General features: G+C 34.9%; 1 pseudogene; it reads right to left on the bottom strand.

Annotated features, from left to right (window-relative positions):
* Positions 1-9,488: 9,488 nt before the first annotated feature.
* Positions 9,489-25,760, bottom strand: LOC100933919 (annotated as a pseudogene).
* Positions 25,761-25,856: the final 96 nt, after the last annotated feature.

Below are 25,856 nucleotides of genomic sequence, written 5' to 3' on the forward strand. Positions count from 1 at the left end.
GATGGTGTTCATTTCTTAAGCCATTAATCTAAAGGAGAACTAAGCAAAGCAATAACTTCATTAGTTATCATAGTGATGACTTTGATGTACTGAGGAATTAGAGTAATGATAGTTATTTTGTCATTACTTTGTTAAACTTCACTGTGAGTGTGGGATAGTTAGGGAACTATTACAATAAACATCTCAAAGACTGTTAAGCCATTAAATGCAAGATATGGAAATAATCAATTCTAGATTTAGAAAGAACATGGCTTCATAGATAGTGTGTTAAACTTGGGGGCAAAAAACTGGGTTCTAATCCAAAACCTATATAAACTGTTGTGACCTTGAGTAAACTATCTAACCTTTTATTTTTTTTAATTGGTAACTATTTTTATTTTAATTCTTGAATATTTTTTAATTAAAGTCTTTTATTTTCAAAACATGTATATAGATAAGTTTCAAGATACACCCTTGCAAAAAACTTTGTTACAAATTTTTCTTCCTCCTTTTCTTTCCTCTCACCTACTTTTTCCAGATGTTAATAATCCAATATATGTTAAACATGTGCAATTGTTCATACATATTTGTAACTATCTTTGTTAGTAATGCTGAAAAAAATCATATCAAAAGAAAAAATGAGAAAAGAACAAAATATAAGCAACAATAACAACAAAAAGATGGCATTTATGAAGTTACAGATCCACACACAGTCCTTTCTCTGGGTACAGATGGCTCTCTTCATCACATGACCATTGGAAGTGGCCTGAATCACCTCACTTTTGAAAAAAGCCACATTCATCAGAATTGATCATCATATAATCTTGCTGTTGCTGTGTACAATGTTCTTCTGTTAATATTCACTTCCACCTCGACATCAGTCTGCAGTCTCCAGGCCCTCAGAATTCAGCCTGCTCATCACGCTCTTATAGAGATTGGTATAAGAAAAATATGCATATTGATTCATATTGCATAACTTATTCAGCCATTCCCCAATTGATGGACATTCACTAAGTGTTCAGTTCTTTGCCTCTACAAAACGGACTGCCACAAACATTTTTGAACATGTGGGTACTTTTCCCTTTTTTATGATCTTGGTGGGGCACAGGTCTAGTAGAGACAATGCTAGATCAAAGAGTATGCACAATTTTGCAATAAATTTATTAAAAGATGATGGTTAGGTATCTACAATGGTGATTTCTACTTCTACACCTGGTTCAATGCTGATAGAAGTGATCTGTTTATCAATTTCAGAAGACTGTTCAAATCAAAAAGGTAGATTTTCATCTGGAATCTTCACTGAAAGGAGTTTCTAGTTGTCATTCTAGGTGTCTTGTAGGTGTTTGAACAGCTTCCTTTACTTTCACCTTTTCTTTATCTCACCTAATTAGGTCAGCATACACTTTCTTGAGTGATTTTACAATGCTGCTGGTGGCCTGGTGATGGGTCCCCAGTGAATGACTACTTTGGTCTGCTGAAATGTCTTTGGGTGTCTGGGAATGTGGTAGCAGTGGAGCAGCTTACTGACCAATTTATTCCTTTGGGAGAGCAAATAGCCTAATGAGTCAGGAGGAGGTCCCTGAAGTGACAGTACCTTCACCAAATAGCTATTTATGCAAAGCTGTAAATTGAATGGTGATAAAGGATTTTAGATAATTATTTCTAGTCATTTTGGCAATTCTAACACACCTGCATCATTATTTATTATTGGAATTGCTCTTTGCGCCGAGCAGTTCAACTTCTTGGAAACTTCCAGTATTTTTTTTAAAATTTTTATTTAATAGCCTTTTATTTACAGGTTATATGTGAAACTTCCAGTTTTTTGTTGCTTTGGGCTCTTTCCTCCCCTTTCAGAACAAGCCCTGTACCAAAGTGTAGAAATTTATCCATGTCTGGAGATTCCTTGACTCTAAAGCCTCTGCTTATAGAATTTTTCTCTTCTCTTCTCTTATGTTATTAAATATCTAATTTAAAATCTAAATTTAAAATCTAATTTAAAATCTAAAATCTAAATTGGATTTTCCTTGTATCTGAGAATCTCTAGTGGCCAGTGAGGAATGGGTCATACTATCCAATTTCATAAAGACTGCCAAATAATTTAATATGTGATAAATTCCTGCCAAATAATCTGGAAATTCATGTGATAATAAAGTGATTAATTTTCCTATTATGTTTATTCTGAAAGTTCAATTCTGCACATAAAGCTTGCTTAGAATGAAAGTTATCTATGTTTCATTCAGTACTTTGAGAAAATTGCAAAGGAAATTTGGAAACTGTTGTTTCAGGAATATGAATGTTGATATTCTACATTAAAAGCTAAATCAACTTGGATGTCTATATAGGATCAAAACTCAGTCATTGGAAGAATAAAAACTTTAGGCCAAAATGATTCAGCTTTTCTATTTACTAATTGCTCAGCTCCCAACTTCACTTTTATTCCCCTACAAATAAATCATGTTACTACTGAAATGTAATTTTGTGAGAAAAATATTTTAAGATTCCATCATGAATGTATACAATTATATATATATATATATATATATATATATATTAATATGTACACATACATTTTTAAAATTCCAGAAAAGGAGCAAAAATAACATAATGAGCAACCTCATGAAAATTATGTTAACATCAAATGTTAAAATTGATGGCTTTTTCCTTCGGGCAGCACGATTTATTTCCCAGTTTTCTGATTCTCTACTTTCATCTTGGCTTTTATATTCACTGGATTCTCTTCTGTTGTGATTATCCACTCAGTTTGGAGAATAAGCTTGGGAGTGAGTAAATGCCACAATGTGCTTGCTATAATCATTGGGGGCCCAAACCAAGGTGGGTAGTTTTTAGTCTTCTAGATTTCCTATTATCAAGATGATTGCCAGGGAAATTAAAAGCTGATGGGAAATATTTAGTAGAATGCATAATGATTTAACAATTTGCTTTTTAGTTAGCTTAGCTTGAGCTGTGCTGGTAACATTTATGTTCATCTAACTTGATATTTCCTTCCATTACTGACTTCAGAAGTGAAGCCAGAAATTGTTCTTTTTTCATGATAGCAAAATTATATTTACTTCAGGCATTCCCTTGTGTTGAATTTCTAGTTCAAGTTATTATTTCAGATTTCTAATAAATCTTCTGCTCCTAGGCATACTTAATTAGATATTAGTGCTGAGCTTACTTAGGGAACCCAAAGAATTTGTCTCTGACAGAAGATTTTGTTTGTTGAAAACTTTGAACATCAGAAAACACCTTCTTTATTATTATTATTATTATAGTAACTTTTATTGACAGAATCCGCCAGGGCAATTTTTTTTCACAACATTATCCCTTGCAATCACTTTGTTCCGATTTTTCCCTCCCACCCTCCACCCCTCCCCAGATGGCAAGCAGTCCTGTGGTATGTTGAATATGTCTCTAGTATATCCTAGATACAATGTATGTGTGCAGATCCAAATGATTTCTTGTTGCACAGGGAGAATTGATCCAGAAAGTAGAATGGAAGAAAAACAAAAATGCAAATAGTTTACATTCATTTCAGTGTTTTTTCTTTGGCGCTGTTTCTGTCCATCATTGGATCAATTGAAACTGAATTAGGTCTCTTGTCAAAGAAATCCACTCCATCAGATTACATCTTCATCCAGTATCGTTATTGACATATAATGATCTCTCTTGGTTCTGCCTATTTCACTTAGCATCAGTTCATGCACTTCTCTCCAAGCCTCTGTATTCATCCTGCTGGTCATTTCTTCCAGAACAATAATATTCCATAACATTCATATACCACACTTACTCCAACTATTCTCCAATGAGGCATCCACTAGTTTCCGGCTTCTAACCACTACAAACAGGGCTGCCACAAACATTTTGGTACATACTGGTCCCTTTCCTTCTTTTAGTATCTCCTTGGGGTATGTTGCCCGTACTGCTGGATTAAAGGGAATGCACAGGTTGATCACTTTTGGGCATAATCCAGATTGCTCTCCAGAATGGTTGGATCTGTCTGGCTACAGCCCCACCAACAATGTATCAGTGTCCCAGTTTTCCCACACATCCCTCCCAACAATCATCATTATTTTTCCTGTCATCTTAGCCAGTCTGACAGGTGTGTGTAGTGGTATCTCAGAGTTGTCTTAATTTGTATCCTCTGATTAATAATGATTTGGAAGACCCTTCATATGAGTGGTAATAATTTCGAATTTCATCATCTGAAAAATCTGTTCATATCCTTTGACCGTTTATCAATTGAGAATGGCTTGTTTCTTACAAATTAGAGCTGTCTCTATATGCCTGGAAATGAGTTCTTATTTAGAAACCTTTAACTGGGAAGATGTTTCCAGTTTGTTGCTTCCCTTTAATCTTGTTTAAGGGCTAGTTTGTTTGTACAGAAGCTTTTAATTTGATGTAATCGTACCTTCTATTTGTGATCAATAATGGTCTCTAGTTTGTCTTTAGTCACAAATTTCTTTCCTCTTCCACAAGTCTGAGATAAAACTATCCTATGTTCCTCCAATTTGTTTAACTTCATTCTTATGTCTAAACTATGGACCCATTTTTGATCTTATCTTGGTATGGTATTAAGTGTGGGTCCGATGCCTAATTTCTGCCATACTAATTTCCAGTTATCCCAGAAGCAGTTTTTTGTGAAATAATGAATTCTATCCCAAAAGTTAGATCTTGCTCTTGTCAAACACTGAATTGCTACAGTTGATCATTCTGTTTTGTGAACCCAACCTGTTCCACTGACTGACCAATCTATTTCTTTAGCCAATACCAAAATGGTTTTGGTGACTGCTGCTTTTATAATATAGTTTTAGATCAGGTACAGCTAGGCCACCTTCATTTGATTTTTTTTTTCATTAATTCTTTTGAGATTCTTGACCTTTTATTATTCCAGTATATGAATTTTGTTGTTATTTTTCTAGATCATTAAAATATTTTCTTGGAAATCTGATTGGTATAACACTGTAACAAACAGATTAGTTTAGGGGAGTATTGTCATCTTTATTATATTTGCTCGACCTATCTAGGAGCACTTAATATTTTTCCGGGAAGAATTGTTTAAGTCTGACTATTTGTGTGGAAAGTTTGTAATTTAGCTCATATAATTCCTGACTTTCCTTTGCAGTAGATAGATTCTGGGAATACTTATGCTGTTGACAGTTGGTCTTGAATGGAATTTCTTTGTATCTCTTGCTGTTGATTTTGTTGTTGATGTATAAAATGTTGAGGATTTATGGGGATTTATTTTAACCTGCAACTTTGCTACAAAGTTATGATTATTTGGGTCAGTTTTTTCTTATGAATCTTAGGGTTCTCTAAGATGTCATCATATCATCTGTAAGAGTGATAATTTGGTTTCCTTACCGTCATTCTGGATTCCTCAATCTCTTTCTTGACTTTATCGCCAAGGCTAGTGTTTCTAATATAATATTGAATAATAATGGTGACAGTGGGCAACCTTGCTTCACCCAGACTACTTCTGGGAAAGATTCCAGTTTTCCCCATTGCATGATGCTTTACTGATGGTTTTTAAATATATGTCAGACTATTTTAAGAAAAAGTCTTATTATTCCATACTCTCAAGTGTTTATTAGGAATGGATATTGGATTTTATCAATGTTTTTTCTGCATCTACGAGATGATCAATATATGGTTTTTGTTAGTTTGCTTATTGATATGTCAATTATGCTAATAGTTTTCCTAATATTGAACCAGCCCTGCATTCCTGGTATGTAAACTTAATGGTCATAGTGTATTATCCTAGGAATGATTTTTGTAATCTTTGCTAATATTTTTTTAAATTTTAGCATCGATAATCATTAGAGAGATTGGTCTATAATTTTCTTTCTCTATTTTCAGCCTACCCTCATTTAGGTATCAGTTCTATGTCTGTGTTGTAAAAGGAGTTTCATAGGACCTCTTCCAGCAGCCTTTTTTTTTTTTTTCTCAAGAGTTTGGTATAGCATTGTGGTTAATTGTCTTTTAAATGTTTATAAGAATTCACATCTAAATCCTAGTCTTGGTCCTGGGGATTTTTTTCTTAGGGAGTTGGTTAATAGCTTGTTCTATTTCTTTTTCTAAGATGAGGTTGTTTAGGATATTTACTTCTTCCCTCTGTTAATCTGGGCAAGCTATATTTTTGAAGGTATTCTTCCATTTAATTTGTTGTTGAATTATTGCTACAAAGTTGGGCAAGAATTCCTTCCTAATTATTGCTCTAATTTCTCTTCATTAGTGGCGAGTTCTCCTTTCATTTTTTAAGACTAACAATTTGATTTTCCTCTTTCCTTTTTTTTTAATCAGATTTACTAAGGGTTTGTCTATTTTGTTGTTTTTTCTATAGAACCAACTCTTCTTAGTTTTATTAATTAATTGGCTGCTTTTTACTTTCAATTTTATTGATCTCTCCTTTATTTTAGAATTTCAAGTTTAGTGTTTGACTGGGGTTTTAATTTGTTCCTTTTCTAGCATTTTTAGTTGCAAGCCCAATTCGTTGACCTTTTCTTTTTTACTTTGGCGCAAGTGTTTCCTAGGAGGCTGTGAAATTTCCTTTATTACTGCTTTGGCTGTATCCCACACATTTTGATATGATGTGTCATTACGGCCATTTTCCTTGGGTGAAGAGCATCATGTCTATGATTTGCTGTTTCACCCAATTATTCTTAGTATGAGATTATTTAGTTTCCACTATTTGATCTACTTTCCTGGCTTTTGTTGAGGGTAATTTTTTATTACACGTGGTCTGAAAGCAAGGATGCATTTACAATTTCTGCCTTATTGCATTTGAGCTTTATGCCTTATGTCTAATATATATTCATTTTGTATACACCTATGAACTGCTGGAAAAAGTGTACCTTTCTGTCTCCATTTTGTTTCTTTCTCCAGAGGTCTACTATTTAACTTTTCTAGTATTCTATTTAATTCTTTGACTTCTTTCTTATTTATTTTGTATTTGATTTATCTAATTTGAGAGTGCAAAGTTGAGATCTCCCACCATTATAGTTTTGTTATCTATTTTCTTATAGCTCTTCACTTTTTAAGAATTTAGATGCTACACCACTTGGTACATGTTTAATATTGCTTTAATAGTATTATTGTTTCATCATTTATGCTACCTTTTAGCAAGATGAGAAGTCTCTTCCTCATCTCTTTTAATTAGATCAATTTTTGTTTTTGCTTGATCTGAGATCATCAGGGATTACACCTCTGTTTTTGACTTCACCTGAAGTATAAAAGTAGATTTTGGTCCATCCTTTTACCATTATGTATCTCTTGCTTCACGTGTGTTTCCTGTAAACAATACATTGTAGATTCTGGCTTTAATCCATTCTGCTAATGATACTTCCTCTTATGGGGAGTTTACCTATCTTCGCATTTATGTCAAATTACCCATTCTGTATTACTTGCCATCTTGTTAATCCCTATTTATGCTTTTCTCCTTCTTCCCTCTTACCCCTCTCTTCCCAGTATTAAACTCAGAGCACCCACTTGCTTCTCACAGCCCTCCCTTTAGTATCCCTCCTCCTGTAATTTTAGAGTCTCTCCTCATCTTACTCCTTTCCCTCAGTTTCTGTATTCCCTTCCTGCTTAGCTATTCCTCCCCTTCACTCTTCTCCCTTCTCACTTTGAATGAGATGGGAGAAGTTTCACATTGAATATGTCTAAAAATTTTTCTCTTAAAGTCAATTTTATGGCAGTAAAATACCCACTATATTCATCCTCCATTCTTTCTCTCAGATATATTAGCTCTCTTTGCCTTTGTAGATATAGTACCCCCACTTTATCCTTTTTCTGATACAATGTCCTTCCACCTCTAATTTCTAGAACAAGGTATACATGTATTTTTATACATCTTACAGCAGAAATATAGTTCCCAAGGTTTTTACCTTTTTAGGTTTTTCTGAGTTCTATATTTGCAGATCAAACTTTGTTATTAAGTTCTGTTTTTGCCACCAAAAATAAGGTGAAATTCACTTATTTTTTGAATGACCATCTTCCTGGAAAGATGCTCATTCTGGCTGGTGTTATTTTGCACATTGAGTTCCTTAGCCTTTGAATATCATATTCCAGGCCCTTCGATCTTTTGAATGGATGCTGCTAGATCTTGGGTGATCCTCATTGTGGCCTCTTTATACTTGAATTGGGTTTCTAGCCGCTTGGAGTATTTTTTCCTTTTCTTGAGGGTTCTGCATTTGCCACTATATTTTGGTGTTTTGATTTTAGATCCCTTTTCAGTGGGTGATCGATGATTCCTTCAATGTCTATTTTACCCTCTGTTTCTAAGGACTTCAAGTGTTCCTTTGACAATTTCCTGAAAATAGTGTCCAGGCTTTTTTCATTGTATTTTCTGGGAGTCCAATGATTCTAAGATTGTGTCTCGTAGACCCGTTTTCCAGGTATGTTGTTTCTCCTAGCGTGAATTTCACATTTTTCTCCATTGTTTTTGTTTTTTTTTGTTTTTGCTTGACTGATTCTTCTTGTCCTCGAGTCATTCAATTCCATTTGTTCTATTCTGATTTTCAATGAAGTGTTTTTCACTCACTTTTTTTATATCTTTTCTTCCAATTGTCCAATTTGTTCTATGGAATATTTTTCATTTTGCCAATTTTATTCTTTAGTGAGCTATTTTCTATTTCCAGTTCACTAATCCTATTTTTCAAGAATTCGATTTCTTTATCCACTCTGTCTTTAAATGAGTGAGATGACTTCTCCAGACTCTCTTGCCAAGCCTCCATCTCCTTTTCCCATTTTCTTCTAGCTCTCTCTTGTGAGAGCTCTTTTAATTTCTTCTTAAGGAGATTCATCTGTGCTGAGGGAACAGATGATCTCCTCCTGTGGGATTCACCTGAGATAATCGTTTTAGTCTCAGGGTTTCGAGTCTGTTCTCTGTCCATATGGGTGAAAGCTGTCAATGTGTTAAAGTCCTTAACTTTTGCTCATTTTGTCAGAGAAGAATCAGAGACAAACGAGCAAAGAAAAGAAAAAAACCAAATGGAACCTGCTTTTTTCGTGGGAGGCTGGGTGGCGTTACAGAGCTCCCACAGACTGAGGGGCAAAGCAGCAAGGCACTAGCAGGGACTGTGCTGTGCCTGTGATCTGAGACTCTGAGAGTGTGCTGAGACGCTGTGGGGAGGGGGTGGCCAGTCCCAAGGAACTCCAGCTGTTTGGAGTTGTATTCTTCACCCCCGGTGTTTTTAGCTTCTTGGCTGGCTACTGACTTTCTGACAGGGCAAAGTATTCAATCTTGTAGTGAAGATCTCCCTGCAGAGACGGCTGAGATCACACCCCAACCCCCTCCAGTCTGCTTGGCTGTGAGCTGCCTGCCGAGCTATTGCTGCTGCTGCCTGCCCTCAGCCTGTGCCTGATCTAAAACTGTCCTGCCCTTGGGCAAAAACAGACCTTTCCTGTTGAATCTCAAGGAAGTCTTTTCTTGGTAACTGTTTGTGTATTTTTTTTTTTCAGTCAGGCATTAATCCAGAGGCTTGTAATGAGATGGATTCTGAGAGAAAATGCGGAGCTTACACAGCTGTGTGCCTCCTTGCTGCCATCTTGGCTGGAATTCTCAGAAAACACCTTCTTAAACACAGTCACGAATTTATGTCTGGAGTCTGGACTCAGAACAATAGGTTAGCTGCCATTACTGTGAAACTCCTCAAATGAAAAAGACAACTATGTTATGTAGCTGATAGACTTTCACTCTTCTATTTTGAGCAGAAATTATGGAATTTTCTGAAATCTCATTTCCAGAACAATTGAGTGGCTAATTCACTATACATTTTTGAGGGGTGACATTAGGCTGTTCACTTAGTGTAAAATAATGGCTACTTATTTTTCTGGATGGGTCATCACCTCCCAAGACTTTGATTAAGATCATTAATTTTCTTCCAGCTGCTTCTCTAATTGTAAACATCTATTCCCCCTATGAACCCTGCAGAATACATACATTTTGAAAAATATTCTTCAAAACCCTTGCTACTATCTCTTTCAATAGGATATGATTTTATTCCTGGAAATTTCTAAAATTATCTGGAAATGTATGTGGCAGTCAAATGTAAACATTGTTTTCACAGAAGGCTCCCCATCATCCCTCTTGATGTAGCTTGGATTGGTGCAGTGGTATTTAACTGGTTACACAAGGAGCTGAAGAATTCTTATACTTAATCTTTTTCCTTAAATGCTGCATATCATCCTCTGTTGGCTATGTAATTGCAAAACCTTGTATAGGGAGGGAAACAGTATTTCATTTCACTGGAATCATTGTAAGTTATCTTCGGTACTGGACCCTTCTGGGCTGGATGCAATGTCAAGAAGAGCCTCTTTATTTGTAAAAGTTGAACTGAGAGTCAAACTCTGCCCAGGCTTCACAGGTACAAACTCATCTAATTTAATATTTTCATTTTTGACCAGAATTGTCTTTCTATTCTAGTCACTGTGTCTGGCAGCTACAGCATCAAGGAAGTCTAATCTGGAAGGCAGGATTCCACTTTCAAAGAGGTATTTGGCAAGGTAAGAGACGAAGATATTGGTCAAGAAGGAGATGGACATAGCAAATGTTTTAAATGGAAACCTCTGATGATAAATGCCATCTTCATCATGATAATGACCAGGATATAAGATCAATGGCTGCAGGTAAAGATATGGCTCTCCTCCAGTTATTCTGAATATGAGACCAAGCACATATCCTACCAAGGCACCATATGTATTGGTTCCCTTAATAAAGAGCACACACAAGAGCTGAGGAAAGATTATTATGTAAACAAGGTCAGAACTGAGATACCAGAGTCCATAAACAGATTTGGTTAACAGGGCCATTGCGGTAGCTGCTGCTCCAAAAAGAAACACAGTGATTCTCATAACCCAGACGATTTCCCTATCAGATGCCTAAAAGAAAATTCACAGTATTAATGGATTGACTCACTTCAATTTAAAAAAAAAAGCTGTTTTCTTTTATTTTTAAAAATTTGCATTTTCAGTGGTTCAGATAGCTTTATGAAAAAATAAACTTAAACCATAGGACCATGTCCAATGTGCTAGGTGCTCTCCAAGTAGGGGTTCATTTCAAAAATTCTATATATACTCTATAATTAAAAGCAAAAGAATATAGTTGTGAGTTTGTATCCCTTCTTATTACAGGGATAAGAAAGGAGAAAATTAAGTTCATCTACAAGAATGGAGGAATGACTTAAATGTTCCTCCTTATAGCTAATATAATAAGGAAAGATTTATTTCACTTTGTACACATTTTGTACATTATTTAATTTAGTGGCATGAATGACTTAACATTCCCTAAAAGCATTATGGCCAAGGGTATCATGGAATAGGAGTTGCAGAATAAACATGCATTTAGTAATCTTATTTTCTCTGATTTCTCCAGGCCCTCCATGTACTCCACTATGGGACCAAATGGGCAGCTAAATGCTGCAGTTGATACAATGCTAGAATTCTATGAAGTCCAGTGTTATATATCTATAGCCTCAATGACCTTATTTGTAGTATGAGTTCTTATAATAATATTATTATACTTGTACCACTTACACCAAGGATTAAGTGAAATAACATATTTGAAAAATATAAAATACTATATCAATGCCAGCTGTTATTGACAGGTATGTGTATCACCATTCAGGTGATGCTTAAATTCCCTTTAGAAGTCTGATACATTTCCAGTTTATATTTTATACTACTCCTTTCACATATGTTATACTGCTGCTAAATTGGTTAACCAAACTAATCAAAGCCATTTCTTCGCTGAAAATATATATGTTCTCAATAAATATTCTGTTCATATATATATATATATATATATATAACAATAGCTAGCATTTATATAGAATATCAATGTTTGGTTTTGTAATGAACTTTACTATCTCATTTATCCTTACAACAGCAATGAAAAGTAGGTGCTATTATCATCCCTATTTTACAAAATTAAAAAAACCTTTGTCATTCAGAAACTATGTAACTTTCCTTGAGGTAGGATTCAAATTGATCTTCTCAGGGACTTTTGTCCACTGATCTATTCACTCTGGCATCTAGATACTTTTATATTCTACTTTTCAGGCTGAGTGGTTTTCATAGGCTTTGTCTCATGACTGAAATATACTCCCTTTTTAAGGATACTTAGTTTCTTTCAAGGGTTAGGTGACATCTTCTATACATAGTCCTTCCTTATAACCTCATGGGCTTCTTGACATTTTACTAGGTATCTAAATGTATTACCTATGTTAATAATGCCATAAAAGTTAAGAATGGGATGTTCCTCGTATTCCAGAGTGCCCAGAACTTGACACAAATTGCTATAAACACTATTGGCCATCATAAACTCATTGGAATTTATATTTTAACCCCAAGTTGTACTGGAGTAAGGCATCCAATCAATTCACAAAAGGATACTACATACTCATGGGGTCATTAAAGTAAATCATCAAGCGAAAATATCTTGATTATGTAACGTTCCAGCTATTTCATAAAATGAAATAGGAACAAACAAGGAACCCCTTTGATTACTAAATAGTACTTACATTTTGTCTGAATAATAGTTGGTGGTATATTTCGAGCAACGAACTTGTTTATTAGAATAGTTAACTGCAAGACATTATGTAGCAGCTGTTACTGCACCCAGGCCAAAGAAAGAAATGTATATACTGACAGAGATACTGCAGCAATGAATGGGTAAAATCATATTTTTTCTTCCTCTATGGGGTGGAAGACCATAGTCTTATTCCAACTGTTGATTCAAATTCTGCAAAATCTGACATACTGGCCTTCATTCAAATTCAAAGCGCATATGGAAGTGCAGAAAACAGGGTATGATTCCTTCACCCAAAGTCTTCCTTTTGCAATGAAGAAAATTAATTCTAGTAAGATTAAGTGATTTATCCAAAGCAAAAAGACAGAGCTGAAACTAAATATCTGAACCCAGGTCACATTTGTGGTGAAGAGTATTGCAAACTCAGAAGAATGGCGCAGAAGAGGGCCACAAGGAGGACAAAAAGTCTCAACTTCATGTCACAGATTTATTTAACCCGAGAGAAAAACCTGCAGGCAGGACAAGACAGCCGCCTCAAGTGCTTGTGCATTAGTACATGAAAGTATGTGTTATTTCTATTTGTGTACAAGAAAGCATCTAAGGTGTTTTGGAAATTTGAGAAGGGGGAAATTTACACCTGATTATAAGGAAAATACTTTAGACAATTAGAATTGGCAAACCAAAACAAATGGATCGCTTTAAAGAGTGTATCTATTTGATACCTTTAATCAAAGTCCAAATGATCACTTATTCAATGATATAGGACAAATTTTTCCTGGGTACTGGACCTGATTAGCCTCAATACCTGGCTCAAAGGATTCTGAGATTAGATATTCCCAGTGATGAAAATCAATTATGTTAAATATTCAACTTTTAGTTTGCATGTGTGGGGGAAGGAAAGAGGAGGAATTTAGTTTAGGGATCTTTTGTTGTAGATTACAGCTTTTAAACTGATACTGAACAATATTTCTTCAGCCTTAGATTGGCTACTTTTCACCTTCCTAGCAAGATTGAACTGGTGCCGCGACCAGAATCATGTTGATTCTGGAGTCAACCGTTCCATAACAAAACGCAACGCCGCGTCCCATCATTAAAGAATATTCTCCATTTAAAATTTAACCTGCATTTTAGAAGAGGATTTAATATTTGAGTTAGCTTTAAAACTAACATTTCTCAGGGCCTAAAGTTTTTTGGGCCTTGGGTTTACATTATGTTATTTTGGATAGCAATACATTTCTCTTTTCTCCTCCTCAAGATATACAAACCTTCCTTAAAATAAACAACCAGCATCAAAATATTTAGAACAATGATACAGGTTATTACTTGTTAAAACAAAATGGTTCTACCTCATTTCTTTCCCAAGAGGTAAGTAATATATGACATTATCTGTTCTTCTGAAATCATCATTGTTTTCTCGACGTTCGTGAACCTGCACTCTTTAGTGACCATATTCCCATTGTACCATTCTGTGCGCCGCTCTGGAAGGGTTTCATTTCTCACATAACAAAATGCGTTTTTCCCTGAATTCTAGTATTGCAGTTTCATTTTAGCTATACTTGACTTGATCAGCATCTTTTTTGTTTCTAATCCACAGCAAAATGTGCTGATATGAACATTTGGCACATTTTATATCTTTTTTTCTTCCCTTTTTAGGAAAAAGGAATACTAGTTGTGGTCTCAAGCGCTAAAGTGGCTAAGCAAGTGAAGGAGATCAGATTTTGGAAGAGACAATAAAGACTGTATTTTAACTCCTGGCTGCATTTGGATGATTATTGATCTGAACTGATACTAGAAAGACTCTCCCTATGAGCCTGCTCTTTAGAGAACTATTATATTTCAAAGAAGAAGAACACCACAGATGCCCATCAATTGGAGAATAGTTAGCAAATTGTGGTATATGAATTTTATGGAATATTATTGTTCTGTAAAATGACCAACAAAGATGAATACAGAGAAGTATGGAGAGACTTATATGAACTGATGCTAAGTGAAATAAGCAGAACCAGAGATCATTATATACTTCAACAACAATATCATATGAGGATGTATTCTGATGGAAGGGATTTCTTTTGACAAAGAGAAGATCTAACCAGTTTCAATTGATCAGTGATGGACAGGAAGTAGCTACAACCCAAAGAAAGTTAGAACACTGGGAATGAACAAACTGTTTGTATTTTTGTTTTTCTGCCTGGACTATTTTACCTTCTGAATCCAATTCTTCTTGTGCAAACAAGAGGCCTGTTTAGTCTTCTACACACACATATATTGTATCTTAGATATACTGTGATATTCAACATGTATATAGACTACTGCCATCTGGAGAAGGGGCAGAGGGAGGGGAGGGATAAGAGTCGAAATGCATGTTGTAAAGAATTTTTTTCAAAATAAAAATAAGAAAAATATATATATTACCAGGGGAAGAACTCAGTATTTGACAAAGAGTTTTGGAAAAATTAGAATTCTGTTTGGCAGAAATTAGCTTTTGACCTATATCTTATAATATATATTAAAATATCTTTCAAATAGATATGCAACTTGAAAAATAAAGGTCAAAATGTAAAAAAAAAATAAAGTAGAAGAAAAAAAAAAAAGAAGTAGCTATCACAATTCTTGAGCAAGGAGATTTTTAACCAAACAAAAAAATAGAGTTAGCAACAAAATACAAATTCATCATCTTTAAAAGATATATACTGAGTTTTGTGGGTTCCCCCCCCAATGGTGGTGATATGAATGAATTCCTACAAACTCCTCATTCGTTCTTGGCAATGACATGCATTTATGGTATAGTTGTCCTGAGTGACAATGAAAGGTCATTATATATTTATATGTATGTTGAATTTAAAAGAAATGTCCATTTAATAACTTTTTCTCTGGTGGTGTAGCCTACAAAAACCTGCTGGTAGCTTAGTTTTTTCTGCCAAATCTTCTACTTCCTAACGAGTCTCTCAGTTTTTAATCGCGCTTAAACCTCATATCTTCATAACCATCTCCTAGGACCTGACCCTAAATTGTTTCATAAAACCCTTACTCACTTAGTCTTGAAATGGCATTACCTCAAGATGCCTGAGTTGCCCTGAAGCACAAACTTAGGACTTCGGAACCTTGATAGAATGCTGTTTCTCTTACATCCTAAAGATTTTGGCACCTAAGATTACATGTTGACATCCTTCACTGTATTTTCACCTATTCTTCCTTTCTTTTTAACTGAAGTAAGAGAGCAAAGTCAGAAGGAAGATGAGGAAGGAGAGCATTTTAAACAAGAGGATAAATCATATGAGAATTCTCAAGCGTTGAGATATGTTAGTGTCTGGTTTTAGGTACCTATGACCAGTGTCGCTGGATCAGAAGAGACACATGGTGGGGGGTGGTAGCCAAGTAGATTGGAGATGTGACTTATCTGTGTGGTTGTGCTGTTTGAGAAGAGTTTTAAATACCAGGAGATTTTTTAATTGATTTTTGTTTAATCAGATGTGTCTGATCCTACTTGCATTTAAAACAGTTTATAAATCTTAACGTTCAGTAGACAAGTGAAATATTTGTCTTGGCGGTAGCTACAGTCCACATATTTAAGTATTTTAATTAAATATAAAATAATTTTCTAAAACCTATTGGTAGGAAAGAGTTTTGATGATAATTTCATCATTGGCCTATTAAAAGAGACAACAATTATTTGCCAGAAAATTATTCTTGATAGGAGTGATGTAGTACTACATAAAGAAAGGCGGAACTAAACCAGACACAAAAGTAGAGATCAAGGCATCTGCCATTCTTTGTTCTTCATTTATCAGAAATCAGATTTGACAAATAGATGGATTTATAGTATTTCCTGGAAAGCTACTTGTGATGATGAAGACATCTTTCACAATTTAAGTCAAACTTTATCATCGATAACTTTCAATCCTCTCTTTATATACCTTGAGGATGCAGGAGAGGAGATAGAGGTAGCAGGTAGCAAATCAGAAAATGATGGTGTTCATTTCTTAAGCCATTAATCTAAAGGAGAACTAAGCAAAGCAATAACTTCATTAGTTATCATAGTGATGACTTTGATGTACTGAGGAATTAGAGTAATGATAGTTATTTTGTCATTACTTTGTTAAACTTCACTGTGAGTGTGGGATAGTTAGGGAACTATTACAATAAACATCTCAAAGACTGTTAGTTACTAAAATGCAAGATAAGGTGGAAAATAATCAATTCTAGATTTAGAAAGAACATGGCTTGGTAGATAGTGTGTTAAACTTGGGGGCAAAAACTGGGTTCTAATCCAAACCTATATAAAACTGTTGTGACCTTGAGTAAACTATCTAACCTTTTATTTTTTTTAATAATTGCAATCATTTTTATTTTAATTCTTGAATATTTTTAATTAAAGTCTTTTATTTTCAAAACATGCATAGATAAGTTTCAAGATACACCCTTGCAAAACTTTGTTACAAATTTTTCTTCCTCCTTTCCTCTCACCTACTTTTCCAGATGTTAATAATCCAATATATGTTAAACATGTGCAATTGTTCTATACATATTTGTAACTATCTTTGTTAGTAATGCTGAAAAAAATCATATCAAAAGAAAAAATGAGAAAAGAACAAAATATAAGCAACAATAACAACAAAAAGATGGCATTTATGAAGTTACAGATCCACACACAGTCCTTTCTCTGGGTACAGATGGCTCTCTCATCACATGACCATTGGAAGTGGCCTGAATCACCTCACTTTTGAAAAAGTCATCAGAATTGATCATCATATAATCTTGCTGTTGCTGTGTACAATGTTCTTCTGTTAATATTCACTTCCACCTCGACATCAGTCTGCAGTCTCCAGGCCCTCAGAATTCAGCCTGCTCATCACGCTCTTATAGAGATTGGTATAAGAAAAATATGCATATTGATTCATATTGCATAACTTATTCAGCCATTCCCCAATTGATGGACATTCACTAAGTGTTCAGTTCTTTGCCTCTACAAAACGGACTGCCACAAACATTTTTGAACATGTGGGTACTTTTCCCTTTTTTATGATCTTGGTGGGGCACAGGTCTAGTAGAGACAATGCTAGATCAAAGAGTATGCACACTTGCAATAAATTTATTAAAAGATGATGATAGGGCATCTACAGATGGTACTTTACTTCACACCTGGTTCAATGCTGATAGAAGTGATCTGTTTATCAATTTCAGAAGACTGTTCAAATCAAAAAGGTAGATTTTCATCTGGAATCTTCACTGAAAGGAGTTTCTAGTTGTCATTCTAGGTGTCTTGTAGGTGTTTGAACAGCTTCCTTTACTTTCACCTTTTCTTTATCTCACCTAATTAGGTCAGCATACACTTTCTTGAGTGATTTTACAATGCTGCTGGTGGCCTGGTGATGGGTCCCCAGTGAATGACTACTTTGGCTCCACAAATGTCTTTGGGTGTCTGGGAATGTGGTAGCAGTGGAGCAGCTTACTGACCAATTTATTCCTTTGGGAGAGAAAATAGCCTAATGAGTCAGGAGGAGGTCCCTGAAGTGACAGTACCTTCACCAAATAGCTATTTATGCAAAGCTGTAAATTGAATGGTGATAAAGGATTTTAGATAATTATTTCTAGTCATTTTGGCAATTCTAACACACCTGCATCATTATTTATTATTGGAATTGCTCTTTGCGCCGAGCAGTTCAACTTCTTGGAAACTTCCAGTATTTTTTTTAAAATTTTTATTTAATAGCCTTTTATTTACAGGTTATATGTGAAACTTCCAGTTTTTTGTTGCTTTGGGCTCTTTCCTCCCCTTTCAGAACAAGCCCTGTACCAAAGTGTAGAAATTTATCCATGTCTGGAGATTCCTTGACTCTAAAGCCTCTGCTTATAGAATTTTTCTTCTCTTCTTATATGGCTAAAATATCTAATTTAAAATCTAAATTTAAAATCTAATTTAAAATCTAAAATCTAAATTGGATTTTCCTTGTATCTGAGAATCTAGTGGCCAGTGAGGAATGGGTCATACTATCCAATTTCATAAAGACTGCCAAATAATTTAATATGTGATAAATTCCTGCCAAATAATCTGGAAATTCATGTGATAATAAAGTGATTAATTTTCCTATTATGTTTATTCTGAAAGTTCAATTCTACACATAAAGCTTGTGTAGAATTAAAGTTATCTATGTTTCATTCAGTACTTTGAGAAAATTGCAAAGGAAATTTGGAAACTGTTGTTTCAGGAATATGAATGTTGATATTCTACATTAAAAGCTAAATCAACTTGGATGTCTATATAGGATCAAAACTCAGTCATTGGAAGAATAAAAACTTTAGGCCAAAATGATTCAGCTTTTCTATTTACTAATTGCTCAGCTCCCAACTTCACTTTTATTCCCCTACAAATAAATCATGTTACTACTGAAATGTAATTGGTGGAAAAAATATTTTAAGATTCCATCATGAATGTATACAATTATATATATATATATATATATATATATATATATTAATATGTACACATACATTTTTAAAATTCCAGAAAAGGAGCAAAAATAACATAATGATAAACCCTCATGAAAATTATGTTAACATCAAATGTTAAAATTGATGGCTTTTTCTTCGGGCAGCACGATTTATTTCCCAGTTTTCTGATTCTCTACTTTCATCTTGGCTTTTATATTCACTGGATTCTCTTCTGTTGTGATTATCCACTCAGTTTGGAGAATAAGCTTGGGAGTGAGTAAATGCCACAATGTGCTTGCTATAATCATTGGGGGCCCAAACCAAGGTGGGTAGTTTTTAGTCTTCTAGATTTCCTATTATTAAGATGATTGCCAGGGAAATTAAAAGCTGATGGGAAATATTTAGTAGAATGCATAATGATTTAACAATTTGCTTTTTAGTTAGCTTAGCTTGAGCTGTGCTGGTAACATTTATGTTCATCTAACTTGATATTTCCTTCCATTACTGACTTCAGAAGTGAAGCCAGAAATTGTTCTTTTTTCATGATAGCAAAATTATATTTACTTCAGGCATTCCCTTGTGTTGAATTTCTAGTTCAAGTTATTATTTCAGATTTCTAATAAATCTTCTGCTCCTAGGTATACTTAATTAGATATTAGTGCTGAGCTTACTTAGGGAACCCAAAGAATTTGTCTCTGACAGAGGATTTTGTTTGTTGAAAACTTTGAACATCAGAAAACACCTTCTTTATTATTATTATTATTATAGTAACTTTTATTGACAGAATCCGCCAGGGCAATTTTTTTTCACAACATTATCCCTTGCAATCACTTTGTTCCGATTTTTCCCTCCCACCCTCCACCCCTCCCCAGATGGCAAGCAGTCCTGTGGTATGTTGAATATGTCTCTAGTATATCCTAGATACAATGTATGTGTGCAGATCCAAATGATTTCTTGTTGCACAGGGAGAATTGATCCAGAAAGTAGAATGGAAGAAAAACAAAAATGCAAATAGTTTACATTCATTTCAGTGTTTTTTCTTTGGCGCTGTTTCTGTCCATCATTGGATCAATTGAAACTGAATTAGGTCTCTTGTCAAAGAAATCCACTCCATCAGATTACATCTTCATCCAGTATCGTTATTGACATATAATGATCTCTCTTGGTTCTGCCTATTTCACTTAGCATCAGTTCATGCACTTCTCTCCAAGCCTCTGTATTCATCCTGCTGGTCATTTCTTCCAGAACAATAATATTCCATAACATTCATATACCACACTTACTCCAACTATTCTCCAATGAGGCATCCACTAGTTTCCGGCTTCTAACCACTACAAACAGGGCTGCCACAAACATTTTGGTACATACTGGTCCCTTTCCTTCTTTTAGTATCTCCTTGGGGTATGTTGCCCGTACTGCTGGATTAAAGGGAATGCACAGGTTGATCACTTTTGGGCATAATCCAGATTGCTCTCCAGAATGGTTGGATCTGTCTGGCTACAGCCCCACCAACAATGTATCAGTGTCCCAGTTTTCCCACACATCCCTCCCAACAATCATCATTATTTTTCCTGTCATCTTAGCCAGTCTGACAGGTGTGTGTAGTGGTATCTCAGAGTTGTCTTAATTTGTATCCTCTGATTAATAATGATTTGGAAGACCCTTCATATGAGTGGTAATAATTTCGAATTTCATCATCTGAAAAATCTGTTCATATCCTTTGACCGTTTATCAATTGAGAATGGCTTGTTTCTTACAAATTAGAGCTGTCTCTATATGCCTGGAAATGAGTTCTTATTTAGAAACCTTTAACTGGGAAGATGTTTCCAGTTTGTTGCTTCCCTTTAATCTTGTTTAAGGGCTAGTTTGTTTGTACAGAAGCTTTTAATTTGATGTAATCGTACCTTCTATTTGTGATCAATAATGGTCTCTAGTTTGTCTTTAGTCACAAATTTCTTTCCTCTTCCACAAGTCTGAGATAAAACTATCCTATGTTCCTCCAATTTGTTTAACTTCATTCTTATGTCTAAACTATGGACCCATTTTTGATCTTATCTTGGTATGGTATTAAGTGTGGGTCCGATGCCTAATTTCTGCCATACTAATTTCCAGTTATCCCAGAAGCAGTTTTTTGTGAAATAATGAATTCTATCCCAAAAGTTAGATCTTGCTCTTGTCAAACACTGAATTGCTACAGTTGATCATTCTGTTTTGTGAACCCAACCTGTTCCACTGACTGACCAATCTATTTCTTTAGCCAATACCAAAATGGTTTTGGTGACTGCTGCTTTTATAATATAGTTTTAGATCAGGTACAGCTAGGCCACCTTCATTTGATTTTTTTTTTCATTAATTCTTTTGAGATTCTTGACCTTTTATTATTCCAGTATATGAATTTTGTTGTTATTTTTCTAGATCATTAAAATATTTTCTTGGAAATCTGATTGGTATAACACTGTAACAAACAGATTAGTTTAGGGGAGTATTGTCATCTTTATTATATTTGCTCGACCTATCTAGGAGCACTTAATATTTTTCCGGGAAGAATTGTTTAAGTCTGACTATTTGTGTGGAAAGTTTGTAATTTAGCTCATATAATTCCTGACTTTCCTTTGCAGTAGATAGATTCTGGGAATACTTATGCTGTTGACAGTTGGTCTTGAATGGAATTTCTTTGTATCTCTTGCTGTTGATTTTGTTGTTGATGTATAAAATGTTGAGGATTTATGGGGATTTATTTTAACCTGCAACTTTGCTACAAAGTTATGATTATTTGGGTCAGTTTTTTCTTATGAATCTTAGGGTTCTCTAAGATGTCATCATATCATCTGTAAGAGTGATAATTTGGTTTCCTTACCGTCATTCTGGATTCCTCAATCTCTTTCTTGACTTTATCGCCAAGGCTAGTGTTTCTAATATAATATTGAATAATAATGGTGACAGTGGGCAACCTTGCTTCACCCAGACTACTTCTGGGAAAGATTCCAGTTTTCCCCATTGCATGATGCTTTACTGATGGTTTTTAAATATATGTCAGACTATTTTAAGAAAAAGTCTTATTATTCCATACTCTCAAGTGTTTATTAGGAATGGATATTGGATTTTATCAATGTTTTTTCTGCATCTACGAGATGATCAATATATGGTTTTTGTTAGTTTGCTTATTGATATGTCAATTATGCTAATAGTTTTCCTAATATTGAACCAGCCCTGCATTCCTGGTATGTAAACTTAATGGTCATAGTGTATTATCCTAGGAATGATTTTTGTAATCTTTGCTAATATTTTTTTAAATTTTAGCATCGATAATCATTAGAGAGATTGGTCTATAATTTTCTTTCTCTATTTTCAGCCTACCCTCATTTAGGTATCAGTTCTATGTCTGTGTTGTAAAAGGAGTTTCATAGGACCTCTTCCAGCAGCCTTTTTTTTTTTTTTCTCAAGAGTTTGGTATAGCATTGTGGTTAATTGTCTTTTAAATGTTTATAAGAATTCACATCTAAATCCTAGTCTTGGTCCTGGGGATTTTTTTCTTAGGGAGTTGGTTAATAGCTTGTTCTATTTCTTTTTCTAAGATGAGGTTGTTTAGGATATTTACTTCTTCCCTCTGTTAATCTGGGCAAGCTATATTTTTGAAGGTATTCTTCCATTTAATTTGTTGTTGAATTATTGCTACAAAGTTGGGCAAGAATTCCTTCCTAATTATTGCTCTAATTTCTCTTCATTAGTGGCGAGTTCTCCTTTCATTTTTTAAGACTAACAATTTGATTTTCCTCTTTCCTTTTTTTTTAATCAGATTTACTAAGGGTTTGTCTATTTTGTTGTTTTTTCTATAGAACCAACTCTTCTTAGTTTTATTAATTAATTGGCTGCTTTTTACTTTCAATTTTATTGATCTCTCCTTTATTTTAGAATTTCAAGTTTAGTGTTTGACTGGGGTTTTAATTTGTTCCTTTTCTAGCATTTTTAGTTGCAAGCCCAATTCGTTGACCTTTTCTTTTTTACTTTGGCGCAAGTGTTTCCTAGGAGGCTGTGAAATTTCCTTTATTACTGCTTTGGCTGTATCCCACACATTTTGATATGATGTGTCATTACGGCCATTTTCCTTGGGTGAAGAGCATCATGTCTATGATTTGCTGTTTCACCCAATTATTCTTAGTATGAGATTATTTAGTTTCCACTATTTGATCTACTTTCCTGGCTTTTGTTGAGGGTAATTTTTTATTACACGTGGTCTGAAAGCAAGGATGCATTTACAATTTCTGCCTTATTGCATTTGAGCTTTATGCCTTATGTCTAATATATATTCATTTTGTATACACCTATGAACTGCTGGAAAAAGTGTACCTTTCTGTCTCCATTTTGTTTCTTTCTCCAGAGGTCTACTATTTAACTTTTCTAGTATTCTATTTAATTCTTTGACTTCTTTCTTATTTATTTTGTATTTGATTTATCTAATTTGAGAGTGCAAAGTTGAGATCTCCCACCATTATAGTTTTGTTATCTATTTTCTTATAGCTCTTCACTTTTTAAGAATTTAGATGCTACACCACTTGGTACATGTTTAATATTGCTTTAATAGTATTATTGTTTCATCATTTATGCTACCTTTTAGCAAGATGAGAAGTCTCTTCCTCATCTCTTTTAATTAGATCAATTTTTGTTTTTGCTTGATCTGAGATCATCAGGGATTACACCTCTGTTTTTGACTTCACCTGAAGTATAAAAGTAGATTTTGGTCCATCCTTTTACCATTATGTATCTCTTGCTTCACGTGTGTTTCCTGTAAACAATACATTGTAGATTCTGGCTTTAATCCATTCTGCTAATGATACTTCCTCTTATGGGGAGTTTACCTATCTTCGCATTTATGTCAAATTACCCATTCTGTATTACTTGCCATCTTGTTAATCCCTATTTATGCTTTTCTCCTTCTTCCCTCTTACCCCTCTCTTCCCAGTATTAAACTCAGAGCACCCACTTGCTTCTCACAGCCCTCCCTTTAGTATCCCTCCTCCTGTAATTTTAGAGTCTCTCCTCATCTTACTCCTTTCCCTCAGTTTCTGTATTCCCTTCCTGCTTAGCTATTCCTCCCCTTCACTCTTCTCCCTTCTCACTTTGAATGAGATGGGAGAAGTTTCACATTGAATATGTCTAAAAATTTTTCTCTTAAAGTCAATTTTATGGCAGTAAAATACCCACTATATTCATCCTCCATTCTTTCTCTCAGATATATTAGCTCTCTTTGCCTTTGTAGATATAGTACCCCCACTTTATCCTTTTTCTGATACAATGTCCTTCCACCTCTAATTTCTAGAACAAGGTATACATGTATTTTTATACATCTTACAGCAGAAATATAGTTCCCAAGGTTTTTACCTTTTTAGGTTTTTCTGAGTTCTATATTTGCAGATCAAACTTTGTTATTAAGTTCTGTTTTTGCCACCAAAAATAAGGTGAAATTCACTTATTTTTTGAATGACCATCTTCCTGGAAAGATGCTCATTCTGGCTGGTGTTATTTTGCACATTGAGTTCCTTAGCCTTTGAATATCATATTCCAGGCCCTTCGATCTTTTGAATGGATGCTGCTAGATCTTGGGTGATCCTCATTGTGGCCTCTTTATACTTGAATTGGGTTTCTAGCCGCTTGGAGTATTTTTTCCTTTTCTTGAGGGTTCTGCATTTGCCACTATATTTTGGTGTTTTGATTTTAGATCCCTTTTCAGTGGGTGATCGATGATTCCTTCAATGTCTATTTTACCCTCTGTTTCTAAGGACTTCAAGTGTTCCTTTGACAATTTCCTGAAAATAGTGTCCAGGCTTTTTTCATTGTATTTTCTGGGAGTCCAATGATTCTAAGATTGTGTCTCGTAGACCCGTTTTCCAGGTATGTTGTTTCTCCTAGCGTGAATTTCACATTTTTCTCCATTGTTTTTGTTTTTTTTTGTTTTTGCTTGACTGATTCTTCTTGTCTCCTCGAGTCATTCAATTCCATTTGTTCTATTCTGATTTTCAATGAAGTGTTTTCTTCACTCACTTTTTTTTATATCTTTTTCCAATTGTCCAATTTGTTCTATGGAATATTTTTCATTTTGCCAATTTTATTCTTTAGTGAGCTATTTTCTATTTCCAGTTCACTAATCCTATTTTTCAAGAATTCGATTTCTTTATCCACTCTGTCTTTAAATGAGTGAGAGGACTTCTCCAGACTCTCTTGCCAAGCCTCCATCTCCTTTTCCCATTTTCTTCTAGCTCTCTCTTGTGAGAGCTCTTTTAATTTCTTCTTAAGGAGATTCATCTGTGCTGAGGGAACAGATGATCTCCTCCTGTGGGATTCACCTGAGATAATCGTTTTAGTCTCAGGGTTTCGAGTCTGTTCTCTGTCCATATGGGTGAAAGCTGTCAATGTGTTAAAGTCCTTAACTTTTGCTCATTTTGTCAGAGAAGAATCAGAGACAAACGAGCAAAGAAAAGAAAAAAACCAAATGGAACCTGCTTTTTTCGTGGGAGGCTGGGTGGCGTTACAGAGCTCCCACAGACTGAGGGGCAAAGCAGCAAGGCACTAGCAGGGACTGTGCTGTGCCTGTGATCTGAGACCTGAGAGTGTGCTGAGACGCTGTGGGGAGGGGCAGGCCAGTCCCAAGGAACTCCAGCTGTTTTGAGTTGTATTCTCACCCCGGTGTTTTTAGCTCTTGGCTGGCTACTGACTTCTCTGACAGGGCAAAGTATTCAATCTTGTAGTGAAGATCTCCTGCAGTATCACTGAGATCACACCCCAACCCCTCCAGTCTGCTTGGCTGTGAGTTGCCTGCTTGTGCCATTGCTGCTGCTGCCTGCCCTCAGCTCACAGCTCTGATCTAAAACTGTCCTGCCTTAGCAAAACACAGACCTTTCCTGTTGAATCTCAAGGAAGTCTT

Source organism: Sarcophilus harrisii, chromosome 3 (genome assembly GCF_902635505.1).
Source record: "Sarcophilus harrisii chromosome 3, mSarHar1.11, whole genome shotgun sequence".
Taxonomy (NCBI): Eukaryota; Metazoa; Chordata; class Mammalia; order Dasyuromorphia; family Dasyuridae; genus Sarcophilus; species Sarcophilus harrisii.